This window comes from Belonocnema kinseyi, chromosome 2 (genome assembly GCF_010883055.1).
Source record: "Belonocnema kinseyi isolate 2016_QV_RU_SX_M_011 chromosome 2, B_treatae_v1, whole genome shotgun sequence".
In the NCBI taxonomy this organism is placed as follows: Eukaryota; Metazoa; Arthropoda; class Insecta; order Hymenoptera; family Cynipidae; genus Belonocnema; species Belonocnema kinseyi.
Genome location: NC_046658.1, coordinates 170,089,221 through 170,104,398, shown reverse-complemented (window position 1 = coordinate 170,104,398; position 15,178 = coordinate 170,089,221).

The window sequence follows — 15,178 nt, the reverse complement described above, 5'->3', positions numbered from 1 at the left end:
CGCCAATTAGCACAAATGGTAAGTTCCGACAGTGCCTACAAGTGTGCCTACTGGCCGCTAAATGGCAATACCGGTTTCATATGTATACACCTGGTATGGCGAACAAAAGTTATTAAAAATGTTCGAATTTTGAAAAATTTAGTGATACTTACGAGTAGGTATTTTTGGTCCTTCATGAAATTAATAATACTTAGGTTTTTTAAGATCGCTGAAAAGAAATATGATGTTGAATGTAAGCTAAATGTAAGTAATAAAAAAGAAAGTAGAAATAAGCGCTAGTGTAAAATGAGTCCAAACAAATGATGAAGTTCTAATAATTTTTTATATTTTTCTTCAAACAAATGTCAAAAACCTAAATGTCACCAATTTTATCCAGATAGAAACTTTTGTACAATTTTAGGTCGCCCATATTGGATCCTTTATTTTAAGTTTTTTAAATCCACCTTCAAACTTGGTTTCAGCTACCCCAAAAACATTAATGTTGTTATAAACCAGTATGCCTCTAAATAATTTAATTAATTTTTGGAAACCTAAAGATTCTGGTGGTGTGGAACTATGGATTTTTATTATTGCATCGCCGGAAGTACTCACACAATCATTTTCAATTTATTTCAAATGTTTATTTTATTTTTGTGTGAAATCTTTTTTTGACCTCCACTTCTCCGGGAAGTACTTTTAATATCGCCCTGAATTTCGTATGGGTGTAAGGGTCGATAAATAAATTTGAAAACTTGAACTTATGTGGTTCCAAGAAACAACACAAATTTATTACATTAGAACATGATTGATGAAATAAAGTTAATTGTCGTAAACCTACCGACTAAACTTCGAGCGTCAAGTGTCGACGGGCTAAACTTCGGAAATTTTAATGTTAACCTGACTTCTATCATTTTGAATTCAAATTGCAATACATTTTGAGGAGTAAGTGATATATATATATATATATATATAGAGAGAGAGAGAGAGAGAGAGACCAAAATCCAATTCCTTTAATTTTTAACTAAAAATATTAATTTCCAACTAAAAATTGAAGAAATTTTCAACAAAATGGATGAATTTTCAACTCACTGTGTGGTCTTGGTAAAAGTTGCTGATCGTGGTTAGTGTGTTCTGTAGGAGTTAGATGCTTAGACGTGTGGTCTCCAAAATCCCCGCCATATGACTGTTCCGGAGAACCCAAATCATTCAATATGGTTGTTATTTCATGTGCATTAAAACCCTCAATACTTTCAGGAGAAGGAGGGATCCAGTCGGCCTCTCGTCTTCTTGATGATTCTGTAAAAGAACTGCTGATTTATACAAAACTCATTTTATCTAACCTTAATGATCTAGATATTGAACGAAAATCTACATTTGCCAAGTATTAAAGAAAAATTTTACTTCCATGCTTTTATTAATACGTCCAGGTTTTGCGACTTTAAAGCAAATTGGGTGGCGAGTACAGAATTATGCATTGAGAAATGAGGACCTTCAATTATTTAATGTGATCCGATTTAACAGTGTTTAATCGTGTTAGACTTTTGGAAGTCGTTATATTAATATTTAATGTTAGCTTTTTCAAATTCAAAATGGCGGATATCATTTATTTAAAATGTCGGTGATTTTATCCAGATCCAAATATTTTTTTTATTTCATGCCCGCCATATTAAATCCTTTGTTTTCAATTTGGAAACTCCAACATCATTTTTATCAACATGTTTCCTATTTAATGTCAGCCATAGTTAGATAGTTTTAGGATGGGCGGGAAGCCCCTGAAGATCTCCATGCGCTCAAGCTATTAAGTCCATTGTCCCAGTCATAACTATTCGCTCTTAATATTTGACTGAGGTTATATTTTCTAAATGTCCATAAAATGCACCCCAAGGGTTCGCTGGCTGAGCCTAGTTAATGCCAGGGATATGCTCCCAGTAATTCCAGTATTCAGGACATACTGAATCGGCCATTTTAAACGCAAAAAATTGAACTACAGATTTGGATATAGCGACCCTAATGACCGTTTCTGGATATCATTGTTAGATGTGTGATCGAAGTGTGTGGTACTGGGGGTTTAGGAAGAATGTCTGGCGATACATGGTGGAATAATAAATATCAGGCTGCCCAAAAGCCGAAAGACAAGCTCACAAGAGATCTTTGATCATCGCAGGTCTTAGCGATGAGGAAAAAGTAGACGTAGAAATGATTACAGACACAAAAAGAGGATACTGAAACGACCAGTTAAGATAAGTGTATATAAAACCAGAGCGTAAGAAGAAAAGATAATACAAAAAGACTTTGAGGGAAGCAAAAAACTGCTTTATAAAAAAAATGAAGGGGAATGAAAGTACAGAATATTTCTACATAAGAAATATTAAAGGGGATATGTTATATGATTTAGACGGGATACTTGACGCTTAAAAGTTGGTAAGGCTTTAGCGGCAGACAGGATTAACGCTGAAATGCTTGAACACAGTGGGCAAGTACATGTCACGTAGTCTGTGTAAACTGATAAATGTATGTACCCAGCCGGAAAAAGTCCTAGATGATTGAAAAAAGCGATTATCGCACTAATATATAAAACAATGGGCGATAACAGTGACTGCGATGAATACAGAGGAATCAGCTTATCAATAAACAAAGTTAAGAAAGTTACTGCTAGAGCAGGGCCCCTTATCAGAAATAAAAGTATATCAATTAAAGCTAAAATGGCAATACATACTTCTATATTTGCACCACCTGTATTATAAGGTAGCGAGACATAGACTTATCAACAAAAGATCAGATTAAAATAAACGCAATTCAGATGAGATTCTTGCGCATATTATGCGGGAAAACTGATAGACAAAGTGATTATCGAAATAAATCTCAAAGGATACGATAAAGAAGAAACACTAGTTCACACATGGAAAAGAAATCGGCTAAGATGGTTCGGGCGTGTTGAGAGAATTCTAAATAAACGAATAACGGAATAACTGTATTAAGCTAAAGTAAATAACAGCGTGCTGAGAGGCAGACCGTAGAAAGAATGGTTATAATGTGTTAATAAAACCCTAGTTAGAAGAGAGATAAAAAGCTATAGAAACACGAGAACTTGCATAAAAAATGCATGGACGTAAAAGAAGCTAGAAAAGTATGCCAGGACAAAAAAGTATGGAGGCAAGTTGTTAATCAAAAGAGTGGCAGTAGAGTGAATGATACCTGAAACAAAAGACCGTAGATACTAATGGGCCCAAGTGGGAAACCTCACAATAATGACTCTGTGAATATCTTCACTTGTGGTGATTGTGTCGAATATGTTTCATTACCTTTTACATGTGTCGTCGATAGCCGCCCTACCAGCAAAATTTAGGCTTTACGTCAGCTGTGCAAAAGTCGTGCGAGCAATCGAATGCCATGCATCTGCTCAGCAGACCAAGAGCAGCAACGAATGCAAAACACATTTGACGGAGCTACGCCAGGTGGTTGGGAGGGCGCTGATGAAAGCCATAAAAGAAAAAGATTAGATATAGATATATCCGAACACCAGGTAGAAGCCCGAAACGCACTTAATTAATTATTAAACGTACCTTCGGCTGAATATGAAAAAATAGTATACGACAAACATGGACACATGAAACATTTTCAGGCTATTTATCCCTAGAGGATCGGTACCTTTAGAAGTGCCAATGATAATACCGATAAGCGCAACAGAATATTTCACAAATTATGTTGGCTATAGTGTTTATGTCAGCTTGTGCCAAAAACTCGATAAATAACATGGTTCCTTTTTCGAAGTCAAGGAGAAGTATTGTAGGCCTTGAGTGCGCAACACAGGTTGGACAACCAGTGAACCTTCGCTGCTTTGTACAGAAACGTTCCTTTGCCAAATTGTGCATGATTTCTGACCATTCTAAAAAGAGTGTCTCATTTATTTTCCACTATATATGCTGTACTATGTCACATGCTTTTTGTTCATGTGTAGAATCTATCGTTACACACCTTCGAAAATACATCTATCGATGAGCAGGTTTTCCTGACATCTACCTATTTGAGACTCGTTGTTCAAAGCTCTGAAGCTCTTATACAATGTGTTCAGAGCAGTAATTGAACTGTCATTCTTGGGTCATCATAGTTTCCCATTTTACGCAGTAGTATTATGCGCTCTTCCACTAATTACTCCGGAATAGGCTGTTCGAATATAGCTCCTCGCTGGTAATAGATGTGCATCTTGCCTAAAGTTTTATGATGTGGCTTGCCAGCTCCCCTAAGCTATTTATTTTCTTTGAGTCTTATTTCAGTAGATTCTTGACTTCGTAGACTTCTCTCCAAAATCTTTCAAACCTCTATGGTTTGGGCGGATAATCGACAGTAACTGGAGGATTTTAGAAGAGCCCAGATGGGTCAGAGAGCTGTTACGCCTTCACTTGCGAAACCCCTTGAATAGTTGCAACTTTAGTGATCGCATCATTTCGTAACGGGCCGTTAACCAAGCTAAATTTGAAGGATAACATTGATGGATTTTCGGTGTTGCATCATTCTTTATCTTAGAGCTAGACTTATTTTCACAGATCGCGAGGTCACGCAAGTGACGAGAAAGGTCTTCGTGATTACCGAGACGTAGAAATGCAAAGTCTGAAGAATGTACGTACTCGCACAGTGAAAAATTGGGCGATCGCAATGCGTGGGCCATCCGATACCTTCCCCGGAGAGAATGTTTATTTCCGGTAAATTCCCCGAAATCCGGAGTGTTCGGAAAATCAGTGTTCCTTCGTTGACTGCTGAGAATCGCCCACTGCTGGGCTATGACGTGAGTCTCGCGAGTTAGTGGTTCCGCGAATGCAACCGTGAACTTGAGTGTCGATTTATATATTTTTATTATTTTAATGCGGCCTCATAACCACGGTGCTAATTCGCTCCTAGTACTTACTAAAATGTAAATGAAGACAAGGTGTTTTAAAAATTGGTTTCTATCATGTAATTGAAAAATTAACTCTTCCCAGGTGGGCGACGTACACTGTACATTACTGCACTCGGCCACTTCGGGAAAGAAGCTCGGATATGTTGAAGGAAAATTTACTTTCTAAACTGAGACAAACATTATCAAATATAATTTAAACCTTCCAAAAATTGAGGAGGCCTAAAGAAACTATTAACAATTAAAATATGGTTTACTTAGAATTCAGGGAAATCCATTTCACTGTTTCAAACTAGGTACTCAACAAACTATTTAGTATAAAAATCATATCAAAATAATCTTTTTTCGTTCTGTTTTTAATTGAATATTCTAATTTTTTCAATTAAAAAAAATTTACCTATTGCTTCGAAAATGATAGCCATTTTTTTCTACTCACAGTTTTTTTTTAGTGAATAATATAAAAAAATTGTGAATCAATTTTTATGACTTTTTTCGGACGTAAACTTACACATTTTTTTGCGAAGCTCCATCGATTCAAATAAGTTGATCATTTTTTTTGTCCCTAGATTAAAATGGTCTCTCATGACGGCCTTAACCCTTCGTTTGCGCATGCGCAGAATCGACTTTTGTTCTAAGCATTATTATAATTTCAGACTTTGAGTTTACGATTCTTCATTTTCTACGCGGAAACATGGATATACACAAATAATGACTGATTTGGAGGAGCAAAGTTTAAAAAAAACCTGATAAGATTTCTAAGAGACTTCTTAAATCTAATTTTTGAATAAGGTTTTTAATTTTTTTATAAATGAACAAATATGACAAAAAATTTCCATTTTCTCTATTTGACGTTCCAGTTGCTTGTAAATAACGACTTTACAAAATTAGACAGTACAGAAAAAAATTGTATGTACCAATTATTTGTTGAAAATGTGTTTTCTGTATTTTTCAGTAACTAAACGTTTTCTTAAGATATATTGCAAGGAATTTGAATGGAAACAATATTATATTTAAAAAATATTCTCTTAAGATTATTATATTTTATATTATAAACAAATTTAATGAAGAAATGCAGTAATCATACATTTTTTGATAGAAAATTTGTTTTTTTTTCATTGTCAATATTTTTAAATTAGGAACTTTATGGTAATTTTAGCAAAATTCATCATTTGTTGATTAATTTTATGATTTTTTTAAACAAATGCATTTTTCGAACATTTTTATCGGCAGCACAGTTCGGGTTTTTTAATGCCAGGCTTTAAAGTTGGGAACTTCATGACAATTTAGGCAACATTAAAAATAAGCTGATAAATTTTATGATTTATTTAAACAAATTTAATGAATAAATGCAATAATTAGGCATTTTTATACGGAAAAAAATCGTTTTTTCTGTGGTAGCTGTTTTAATTAGGACCTTCATGAGAAATTCAGCGAAATTAATAATTTTTTTTTACAATTTTATGATTTTTTTAATTCAACAAATTTAAGAAACAAATTCATTATTGGAGCATCTGTCTGCGGAAAGATTCTGTTTTTTTTTATGCAAGACTTTTAATTAGAATCTTTATAATAAGTTAAGCAACATTCATGATCGGCTTAATAAAAACACTGACATTGAAAAAGACGAGTATTTTCCTAAAGAAATGATCAAATAATGCATTTGATTATTGAAATTTTTTAAAGAAGTTATCAAATTTATCAACTAATTTTGAGTGTTATGCACGACTGATAGTTCTCACGCTTTGCGCTCGATAATATTTTTACCTTGCGCTACGCACTCGGTCTTTGTATGTACCCCGCACTTGTGCATATAATTTTTAAAACTAAAGGTCAAAGCATAAACAGTAATTTGCTGATTGTGAAAACTCTTTTGTTAAAACTCCTTCGGCTTTAGACAAAACATTGTAATCGCGTATTTCGTGCTTCGCACTCGAGTTTGTCCATCAAATTTTATATAATTTCCATAAATGTATATTATTACAATACAGAACATTCAATTGGTACTAAAACATACGTAGTTACATTTTCTTGTTTAAAAAAAATGCACGTCCATGAAAAAAATTGTCTCAATTAAAAGTCTGACTTTAAAAAAAAAGAATTTTTTCGTCGACAGAAGCCCCAAGAATGCATTCGTTTATAAAACTTCTTTAAAAAAAAAATAAAATTGATCCAAAAATTATGAAATTTGCTGAAGTTCTCATGAACTTCCTAATTAAAAAAGTTGACATAGAAATTTAAGTTTTTTTCTATAGAGAAATACCTGATTAATGCATTTATTCATTGAATTTGTTTAAATGAATCATAAAATTACCAACTTATTATGAATGTTGCATAAATTGTCATAAAGTTCCCAACTGAAAAGACTGGCATTAAAACCCCGAATTTTTCGGTCGACAAATGCTAGAATAATACATTTGTTTATTAAATTTGTTAAAAAATTATAAGAATAGTAAAACAAATCCGCCCGCCTAGAAAAAATTTGTTCAACAAATAATTTCTTTATAGACAATTTTTTGGTAAATCGTCCAATATTAGAATATCCCCAATTAATGTTACTCTATGAAACTAAAGCGATTTCAACCATTTTTCTGTCAGGCTCGACAACTCCCTTAGAATACATATCAGTTTTTTTTTCTTCAAATTTTTGTTGTCGAAATCGGTCATTATTTGTGGGCTGTACGTTATTTTGAACCAAAAAATTCACTTTTTTCCTACTGTGCAGTGCGCTGTTTCGGGGAAAAGAGCTGAGCGAGTGGAAGTGAAAAATACCATCAAATTTGGTATTATGTGTGAAGGAGTTTTCAATTTTTTTATTGGAAAAGACACCATTTTTTATCTATAGAAAAAAGTGGCTCAATTAATTGACGCTAAGGGTAAAAAATACCCCAACAAATATTTGAGCTTGAATTCACCATACTAAATTCAATAAGATAGACCATGTGTCAATTCATTTTAATGAAACTAAATCAAATTCAATCTAAATTCAGTCCCCGTTGTGCCATTCACGTAATAAAAAGAAGTCGTGTAACTTAAGGCTTAAACACATGAGAATACAAATACTTTCAAAATTGAAATTTAGATATATTTTTTTTATGCTTACGATTTAAAGTTTTAACATTCTCATTCTAATAAGAAGGTACTAGTTTTATGTCAAATTTAATTTTGTCAGTTTTGATTAAATCTGTATGTTTTGAAAGCCCCTGAGTAGGAAAAAATGATTTTATGAAGGTTTCTGATCTAAAAATAGTCCCCACACCCGACACTCTAAGGGCGAAGGGAGTGGGGGGGGGGGGGGGTTACTTTTAAATTTCAAATGCGAACCTATATTTTTTTATTGCAGATTCAGATTCCCCACAAAAAATACGCAAGTTATACTTGAAATTTTCTCCAATTTGCGCTAGATGGCTCTGCATTCGCAAAAAAGAACATTGGTGCATGTTCAAGAAATGCGATTGCAAATAATAGATGAAAAATACAAACTGTCTGTATTTCTTGTTACGTTTGTATTGTTTGATCTGGTTGTGCTGATTAGTTGTTCTAGGATTGGTTTTGATTTACTAACCAGTACTGCCAATCAAACCTAAACGAGCGCACCCAATGAGACCAACCCAATTGCGCGCAACAAACATAACGTATCGAATGAACGCAATTAAAAAAGCGAGCCTAAACGAGCGTAAGCAATACATCCAACCGAAATAAACGTGATCAGCATAAACATACCGAATGTTTGGCTTTTTTATCTTTCATTTGGAAGCGCATTTTTTGAACAGTCAACAATCCAATCTAAGTTTATCAACAAAAGATTATAAGCTTCCTAATATGATATGATTATCAGAATTATTCAACTGTTATTTATATACTATTCACAAGCCTGAAGAAAAGATATATTTCCTTAAACTAAATATGTATTATATTACTTTATTCACCAATAGAATTCAGGTTAACGGCCAAAGATAAGAGCACAGTACAGAAAATCTTCATCTTCTCTAAGTACATCATGAAATGATTAATGTAATAATTCTAATTTTTTAACAATGTAGCTAATGAATATTTTACTATCTTATTAGCTTATGCAATGCGTATTATAGATGTTATCTTTCACATCGAATGCGTGAAGTTTGTTCCTCTGAGATATATACATCTGATAAAAGCAAGGTCGTAGTGAGAAAAATGTTTCGGGGGGATTTTTATACAGCAAAAAAACTTTTCAAGGGTTGCTAGATATGCAGCGGCAAACAGTAGAGTACATGCATATTATAAACATCGTTCAATAATCCGGGTGGGGGGGGGGGGTAAACCCACATTATTCCCTCCTCCTATCTACGGGCTTGGATATGAGTCAATTTCAATGGAACTGATTTGATTACAAATTTCTTTGAAACGTAGGTCAAATATATCTTCTTCATCCGTTTTAAAAATTTTTTTTGATAAAAAGAATACTATAAGAAATCTTTTCTCTCAACTTTATGAAGAAAGTCTGTAAACTATGTGGATTAAGCATGAGCTGAAGATAAAAATGGAATCAAAAATTGACTCAGAAAAAACCTCATTTTTTCCATGTCATAAAATAAAATGTCATAAAATAAAAAAATTTTAATTTGGATTTTCAGTCGCCAGCGGCGACTGAATAGAATTTATGAATAAAGAAAAGGCAAGCAATATCGAATAAAAAATGCCCATTACATAACAATCTGCCATAAATTAAACGGTTCACATATTCCTGGCAAAACAAATATGAATCTACGCTACGCTATCATATTCGATTTAAAAAAAGGTGTTTAAACTGAAACGTTTTCAAAAAGTTGAAAAGTGAACCTGACTAATACGCGCGTTTTTAAAAAGTTATTAACGCTATAAAGGATTGTGGATTAAACGTGTGAGACGCTATAACGCTTTGTGATTAGTTCCTTGCTTGTCACTGGACATTCCACGATTTCTTCTGCGGTCATTTCCTCAACTGCGCTACTATTCATGTTTATTTTAACCCGTGCCAACGATCCAGAAACATATACAAATATTGCACGAAGAATCGTGTGTCGGCTTGCTGTTTTGTGTAATATTGCACAAACGTCGCCATTGGACATTGATAATACAATTTGTTCTCCGGTTGGCATGGGCTCCATGACATGATTTCTTGTTCTCAATCGAATTGATTTGTCGGGAGGAAAATCGTATATTCGGAGTTCGAATATCCGATTCGGATTGTTATGTGGAATAAGTCGAATAAATTTAAGATCTTCAAATCTATATCCAAGCAAGCTTGAAAATGTTTGCTTAAGAGTACGAGATCTGGACCTATCACGAATAGGTGATTCAGCAGGTGGTGGAGAACTAACAGAATAATAAGATGTGGCAAGAGAATGAGTCGTGTCTGGACAATATCGGCCAGGAGAAGAAGAAGAAGAAGGTCCATAGCGATGAAAATCAGGATTAGGTCTACCATCACGCAAACGCTTGGACTGTGAACTTAGATCTGAAACAAGAAATATAGGATTACATTTTTCTTTTAAGTACCTACGCCTATGCCTTGTAATTGCGGGGCACGATTTCATAGACGTCTATGACTCTTCATCATTTTATACCTTTAGTCCATGAACTTAAAAAATTGCATCTGTTAAAAGTATATATTCTTATCGAAAAGTAACATATACACCTTCAATTTTTTTTGGTTGACAAGAAATTTGCAGCATATGTCTTCATTGCAGCTTTTGCAGTAGATACTCCATTTTTATGTGCTTACTATTACTTTCTTTGTGTGTTATTAAATGTACCTTAAAAATGATTTGAATGGTTGAAAGTTACAAGATAATTTAATTTGATCGTAATCTTACATTGCTTTTCATATTTTATGCAAAAATATTGAATTTTAATAATTCATCAATAGAAATTACGAAAAAATTACTCTTGTTCATGAATTTTCATGTAATGGCATTAACCATATTTTTTATAATTGAACAGACGCAAAATAAGTTGAAAATTAAACTGTCCCGCCATTTTTATCCAAAAACAGTATGTTTTGTAACACTGATTAGATAAGAGGTGCATTCCGGCAACTAATCATTATAAATTATAAAAAAACAACTCGAGTTCATTAATTTTTGTATAATTATATTAACCATTTGTTTCTAATTCAAAATATTCAAAATAAGTTAGAAATTAAACTGTCCCGTCATTTTTGTTCGAAAAAGTGCTTTTTTCACATTGTGGAACGCGTGCAGATGTTACATACGTTCGAATAAGCAAGCAAAACGATTAAAACTGAACATTCTTCTTTTTCTTAATGATGATTTACTTTAAATACTATAATTATTTCCGTACAAAGCATCTTCACAATGAAAAAGTCAACTAGACATTCGAACATTTTTTCTGCTAGAAGGTTTTTATTGCTTGCAATACGTTTGACTGCCCTTGAGCCTACAGATATGAATATCTGATTCATAAAAAATTTTAGGGAAAAATGTATGACATTTGTTTAAAAAAATGTACTTGTTTTTTATTTAATCTAACAGCCGTAAATTAAAAATGCATTGCGGCATGATGAAATAACAAAAAATCAATTTCAGGAACTATGCCGACTGAAGAGAGAGAGACAAGTTGTCTCGTATCTCGTGCTTTTGGTTAAAAAAATCGGAAAATGAGCAAGATCGGCTAAGATTCTTCATGAAGTTTACAATTTGACATATTGGGTTAATTAAATGAATAATGCATCAGAATTTGTTAAATATGGAAGTGGAATTTTACTAAAACAAACAAGGAGGCCAACAAGAGTATTGACAGCTTCGTGGTAATAAAAATAATAACTTAATGTACCTAAAGTAAAATAATTTTAAACAATATTAGGATTTTTATAACCAAAATCTAAAAAAGGAGTTCGAGAGTCAATCTTTATCCGAAAAATATAAGAATTTTTGGTAAAATAATAAGATGAATGCCCCAGTAATCGTGACGTCAATTTGCTTGATTTTCATTTAATTTAAATGCATTGCAAGTTAATTTGCTTCGATAAAATTCTAAAAATAAGTTGTTTTTGTTATTAAATGTTACTTGATTTGGCATCAAATCAATATCTTCATAAGATAGAAATTGACGATGGTTCTTTTCCAGGGTCGGCGGAAGACCTATGTACAGTGTGTGGTACTACTAACTTGAAATTTATAAAGGTGGGTAATTACCCAACTGATGATTCGGACAAAAGAATTAAAGACTTTTTCCTGCTCAATCCAGCGGCTAGCAAAACTAACCACTTGAGTGCCAATGTATCTCGCCGGCCCTCGTCTTTTCGGTCTTCTTCTTCGTCGTGATTCCACTCCCATAATATACAAATTATAACCTTCAATTTTTATTTCTATTGTTATTGCCTGAAATCTCAGCCAGTTAGGATTTCTTATTTTTATTTAATATACCCTTGGAGATTTTCCAGGCAGTATATTTTTGTCAAAGACTATTAGCCTGTTGTAAGCCAATTATGAATTTAGGAAGGTTAGGAAGAGATTGAAAAAAGATGATAAATCAGACCCATGGGATTTAAGAAGGCGACCAAAATACCGGTCACAAATAACATTTGTTTATAAAATGGATAATACAGCTTTACACGCATAATTATTAAATGCCGTAAAATGCCAATGATTTTATTATTGTGATAGAGATTTGTCTTTTATCTTAACGACCTTCCATCATGGCGGCCCATTGCTGACACGGAAGGTCAGCTAACGCCGCCGCCATATTGGATAATCGAAATCAACTAAGTTCTTATCACCGCCCAGAACTGAATTTATAATCACTGATCGTAGCTAGCCGAATTGCCTGTAACGACCTTCAAAAATGATGGTCCACTACTGACACAAAGTCAGGCAATGTCACCACCATCTTCAATGATCAACCACCTAGCATGCATTATTTATTTCTTTTTTCGGTGAAATTATTCCCCGTCCAGACAAACAAGTGATTTCGAACTATTTTAACACTCATGGTTCCCACCAAACTAAATTCACGGCCAAACACTGTTAATTGAAAAAGGCGATATGAAGAGACATACCTTTAATTATCCTGTTTGATTTTTGGGTGTTATGACTTCACGCACAATCAATATGAGGTTATGTGCCCAAGTAATGTTTCAACAATTTATACTCAATCAAAATTCTTGAGGATTCTCTTGAATCGCGACAGATCCTTTCAAAAAGATAACTACTTTTAGTCTTTCTCTAGCAAAGTCGAGAATACACAGCAAGTGTTTCTGCTATGGCCGAATACAAAGTGAAAGTTGACGACTCGGATTACAGAGTTGGCGCCTAGGCCATGGATTAGGCATTTAGAGTGTCCTACAGTAGGTCACCATTTTATCTAGTTCGTTCACGCGACTAGTCTATAATCATGGCGAGTCACTTCACTGACCTGCGCCACGGCATGATGCAAATACTTGCCCAACACGCGTACAGTATGTATTATGCATTCAAATTTCCCGGTTGCTAGCATGCTGATAGTTCGTCTGCTAAACAACCGGTGGCACCTTTCATGTGACCGTGTTGTTTCAAAGGCATTAGTGGGTGAATTTTATTTAATTTACAATCAATCTCGCAGTCTGATGACGGTTCGAAAGGACGAAATTACCGGCCGTAGGCCTCGAGATGTTTGTATTATGCCTTATTATCCTTATTATGCCTTATTATGCTTATTTTGTCTTGTTTTTGTATCACTCACATACACCTCACATCCAGCATCAGATTTCAATTTAGTGATCCCGATAAATTAAATTTCATCAAAGTCCGAACATTTTTAATCATTCATGTTCGCCATATTGGATTCGCTAAATCGAATTTGAAAATCAAATATCAAATTTGCAATCAACGAGCCAGAAACCTATTTAACACTCAGTAGAGGCGGACAGGCAGGGGTCATAAAGAAAATGTCTTAGCGGGGACTTTGGGACACCAGCTCGAATCCCATAGTGTTTGGACCTGCCCGCTGCATGCGGGGCTCTGCAGGGAGTATTTTCTAATTCCCTAACTTTTTGTGGGACTTTCTTGTCACAAATTGATAAAAAACCAACTAGGGACTCGTTCAGGGACCCTTCTTCAACCCACTGCAGAAAGCGGAAGGCTCCGTATGACACAATTCACTATAAGCGGTGCGAAATGATGAGGTGGGCGCCAATTCTGCCGAGACGATGGAAGAGCAGCTAATGGAGCTATCAATGAGGAGGAAGAACCGTAGCGGTGCTCAGAAGAAGAGGGCGCGCGATGCACGTCTTTCAAGCAGCAGCCAAGATAATGAAGCTGCACTTGGAGCAACTCTTCAGGCTCATTTGTTGGGAAGACGAAGAAATGCTCCAGAGATATCTCTTCTCCCCAAATAAATAATAAAATAAAATAAATAAAGAGAGTTTTATTGCATTGTTTTATCCTGATACTTGTGTAGCTCTCAAAGATCTGGACAGGCTGAGGGAGGAAATCTCTAAGGAGATTGACGCGTTACCCCGCGAGGGATGCTCCGCCAGATTCAACGACATCTTCATCAGGTCGGGGGCCATCGTAGTCGAGGTCGCGGATGTTTGGCCGAGGGGCTGGTTGGCAGAGAGTACTTCTACGTTTAGGCTCAAAGAGGGACTTAACTTGAAGCTCAGGGGGACGGAATGTCTGTAAAGGTACCGCAGAGCGACCGTTCTGATTCACGGAAGACGCAAGAATCCGACGACCGTTTTGAAATGCCTGAGCTTGCAGAACCCGACTCTGTGGACGAATTCGTGTAAGGTATACTCAGCCGGGCAGGGATCCAGGCAGAAGGGGAGTGGCTGGATCCTGGTAGTCGGAATTCCTGAATCCGCAATCAGAACTCTTGCGGCTTAGGATACCTGCCCTATGTGGGGGCAGGTGGGGTTACATTTGGGGGGACCCAACAGGGCTCCTCAGGGGGAGAAGAAGCGTCCAGCGATGCCCTGGTTTAGTCGTTTATTGGCTGAGACGGGAACCTCCATGATGCAGATTAATTTGCACGACGGCAATGGGACCTCGGCAGTCCTAGCCAGACGAATTGCAGTGATGCAGACAGGGCTTGCTCTAATTCAAGAACACTATTTATACAGGGAAAAGATTAACGGCTTGTCAGGGGTTGGCACCATTTATAAGGGACCGCTCGAAAAAGCTTCACGGGCCTGTATAGCTCTCATGGGTATGAATGCGATTTTGGTGCCTAAGCTGTGCTCCAGGGATCTCAATGTCATTAAGGTTTGGCACAGGAGTGGAAGCGGTGAAAGACTAGAGGTTGCAATTGCCTTGGCTTGTTTCACTGGCGATGCGAATGGACCCCCGCCTC